This window comes from Stegastes partitus, unplaced genomic scaffold, assembly GCF_000690725.1.
Source record: "Stegastes partitus isolate 25-593 unplaced genomic scaffold, Stegastes_partitus-1.0.2 Scaffold2266, whole genome shotgun sequence".
NCBI classification, from domain to species: domain Eukaryota; kingdom Metazoa; phylum Chordata; class Actinopteri; family Pomacentridae; genus Stegastes; species Stegastes partitus.
Genome location: NW_007579997.1, coordinates 74,556 through 77,854, shown reverse-complemented (window position 1 = coordinate 77,854; position 3,299 = coordinate 74,556). Strand labels below are relative to the sequence as shown.

Below are 3,299 nucleotides of genomic sequence, written 5' to 3'. Positions count from 1 at the left end.
ATCCAGGGCAGAATCCAGTAGTGACTCGGTGATGATGGATGGTTGGGAGGAGTTCCAGGCAGGTTGCAAACGAAGCGTCCAGGGAGTGTCAGGACCAAAAGTTAGTCAAGAGCAAACACTAAACTGAGCAAAAGCAAACAAGGGCCTGGGAGGGAATCTAACTGGGGTCGCTTACAGTCTGGCTTTGAGTAGTGGTCTGAGTCTGGCTTTTATGGCAGAGGTTGGAATCAGTGAGGTAGATCTGAGTAATGCCAGATGGATGTGAATCCACGTCGCCATCTCTGTGGAGGTTGTTTCATTGTTTTGACAAGATCCAACAGAGCAGAACCTGCAACGCTGCAGCTCCCCAGCAGGCAACAAGGCGTCATAGCAGCAGCGTCTGACAATCTAAAACAACATCTTAGCATCACAAGGTTCAGTATCTACAGAATCAAACAGGTGTTTCGGTGTCAGAGAGCAAAAATTATGAGAAACAACAGAATTGAAAAGCTGAATGGTACAATAGACACACCATGTTTGATCCAAGTCCTACAGATCTTACACAATACACGACATACGTTTAGATTCTGCCTTGATTATTGAGTTTCTGTTTTTACAAGTGCATACTTCACCCGAAACTGATGTTTATCTGATGAGGAAACAAGTCACCTGATGAAGTTAGAGAAGCACTTGTCTGATCAGTTTCAGAGACGAGGAAACTACTGCAGCCATGACACAGGTAGGTCGGCTACGTTTGACTTTCAATCTTGCAGCGAAGCTTTTTATGGCTTTAATCAAACAGAAATCATTACTTGCTTAAACACAAGCTCTTAAACAGTGTTTTAGAAAGTTTACAGAATGACAAAGACGAGTTTTAGTCGCTGAATGTTCACTGTTGAACTGTTAATGCTTGATGCAAGATTAAAGAAGCCAACATGAAGAAAACAAGAACTCCTCTGAACGACTGATCATCATATGACGCATTGGGGAAACAAATATGATGAACAATTAGTTTAGTCGTTGATCATCTAGAATCTGATGGTGGCTGACTGATGTTGCTGATCAATATCATGATATTTCCAATCAAAGTTTTATTTTGGTCCATCAACATGTGATTTATTTCAGTTTTCAGAACTTCATGATGCTTCGTCTAAACGATGGACTCAGCTCAGTTCCTTCACAGCTTCACTTTTCCTTCTTCTGACACAAAACTGTGAAGGTAACCGACACACACACTCCTTAAAACATTTAAATACAAAGAACGACAAAATAAGGGAAGCTGCTGATGTGTGTTTTTTTTCTTTTTTAATCCGTTATAACTTGCAGCCCAAATGTTCCTTAATATATCACGATACAGGAACGTCATGTAAACGTTCTGTCATCGAAGGTCTCAATAACATCTGGAAAACATTATCTGAGTGTTGGTCCTCCTTTGTCATCATGGAGCATAATTTTCCTGACGACATCCTCTGACTGTTCATGACAAAACACTACTTTAACGTTATCACATGATTTGTTCAATAAAGTTAAAGATGTGTAGAAATGGTGCAATTTTGGTGATTAAAAAAAAAAAAGAAAGAAAAGACTTAATACGTGTCAAATCCGCTGTCAGGTTTTGGGTTTTTGAAATCTCCATCCGGACAAGCGTTTAAGCATCATTTCAGAAATAATTTGTGAATTGTGTTCAATCGTGAGAATAATCCTGAAGATTCCTGCACATGTCGACGGTAGCAGTGTGACGAACTGCACAAGTTACCTCACAGCCGCTGTTAGCATCGACAGCAGGGTCAGAAACAAGAGTAAAAAAGGCTGCAAAATACCATTTTGACTTCTTTGTTTGATCAACTCAGCAAAATATGTACTAACATGCATTCGCAGTCATTTGTTTCCTTCACATGCCTTCATTTAAAAAAGGTGGAAAATTCCAACCTCTTTCCTTCAGGTGGTGTCCAGGTGGTCGGTCCGTCTCAGCCCGTCGTAGTAGCCATTGGCGATGACGTCCTCTTGTCTTGTCGGCTGGAACCTGCCGTCGACGCTTCAGAAATGACCGTGGAGTGGTCCAGAGAGGACCGAAACCCTCGATTTGTCTACGTGTGGCGGGACGGAGTGGAACTGGAACGTAACAAACATCCATCTTATGAAGGAAGAACGTCATTGTTAGTTAACAAACTGGAGCTCGGAGAGGTTTCACTGAAACTCTCCAAAGTGAAACCGTCTGATGAAGGAAAGTACAGATGCTTCATTCCTACACTGGGTCGAGGATCTGCTGTTGAACTGGTTGTTGGTGAGTTAATACTGAGATAATTGTGGTTTGTCAGGTGTTTTTTAAACATCCTTGTGTGTATGTATGAGAATGAAGACTGTAGGAATGAGTCACTGCAGCAGTTTGAGGAGTTAAAGCATCTCAGGGTTTGTTCATGAGTGAAGGTCAGACAGAGTGTGAGATTTCAGCCGTTGGACTTCTTTCTGCACCAGTTGGAATCAGTGAGGTAGATCTGACTGATACTAGCTGGATATGAATCCACGTCACCATCTCTGTGGAGGTTGTTTTCATTGACAAGGTCCAATAGAACCAGCACCACTGCAGCTCCTCCCCTGGAAACAGAACAAGGCGTCATAGCAGCAGCGTCTGACAATCTAAAACAACATCTTAGCATCACACGGCTCAGTATCTACAGAATCAAACAGGTTTTTCGGTGTCAGAGAGCAAAAATGATGAGAAACAACAGAATTGAAAAGCTGAATGGTACAATAGACATACCATGTTTGATCCAAGTCCTACAGATCTTACACAGATGCGTACGATTTGTCAACCATAAAATCAGTTTGGTATAACTTGTGGGCATCTCCTACATGTTCTCGGTTACCATTGTGACAAGCCTCGCCCCCATCTGACTATGGGTTGGTTCACAAAAAAGGAGCAAAAGTTAGGCTGAAAAATACACGACGAACGTACATTAATGAGAAAACTCATTTAGGATACATTACAAACAATGACGAGACGAGGAGACTTGGTTGCATCAGGTGGACGCCGTCAAACCTTCTGTGTGAGTCTTGGGTCTCGGTTTTTTCAAAACCTCATTGAGAATGCAGTATTACTTTACAGCAGCATGATGTTTTGGAGGCAGGGTTGCAATAAAATGGTCAAACCAGTGTGAACACTTCCTGATGCGACTGTTTTAAGGAGGTTGTATAAAAAACTTTCATCCAGTGCTGCTAAAGTTGTGAGATAGTTCTGTCCTCCTGATGTTTACATGCTCTGTTTCTACTGTCTGATGTTTCCCCCTTTCCTATCTTCAGGTGCTGTTTCATTTCCAGTC

General features: G+C 41.9%; 1 long non-coding RNA gene across 1 annotated transcript; it reads left to right on the top strand.

The window, feature by feature from the left end:
* Positions 1-649: 649 nt before the first annotated feature.
* Positions 650-1,985, top strand: LOC103374515 (uncharacterized). The gene is made up of 3 exons (XR_521132.1): positions 650-718; positions 1,105-1,198; positions 1,922-1,985. It is a non-coding gene; the product is annotated as an uncharacterized LOC103374515 (long non-coding RNA).
* Positions 1,986-3,299: the final 1,314 nt, after the last annotated feature.